The sequence below is a fragment of the Populus euphratica genome, unplaced genomic scaffold (assembly GCF_000495115.2).
Source record: "Populus euphratica unplaced genomic scaffold, PopEup_1.0 scaffold738.1, whole genome shotgun sequence".
NCBI lineage: Eukaryota > Viridiplantae > Streptophyta > Magnoliopsida > Malpighiales > Salicaceae > Populus > Populus euphratica.
Window position 1 is genome coordinate 111,460 of NW_011500606.1, and position 412 is coordinate 111,871.

The following is a 412-nucleotide window of genomic DNA, read 5'->3' on the forward strand; positions in this document are numbered from 1 at the left end:
AAATTAAAGGTATCTTATATTATTAGATACGTTATTATAAAACATGCTTTAGTTAAGGAGTTATTGATACTTCGAGTGCAAAATGATGAAATAAAACTTTGATAAAAATGCACTTTTAAGTACTAATCAACCGGGTTCAGTGTAGATGGATGTATCGATTCGAGAGGTTAGAGATTACATGTGCAACGTAATCTTTAATACTATTTTCATTATTTTTGTTAATTGAAAACATTCGTTTAATTCTGTGCAAGTACTTGTCCAACCTTAAGAAAAAAGATAAAAAGAAAACCAGGTACATGTTGAGGCATCAATATATAAAGCCTATATTATTGAGGAGATTTCAATATTTATCTCATACTATTTGAAGCCTCATTTAAGAACTAGAATAAATCATGTTCCAAGACATGACAAT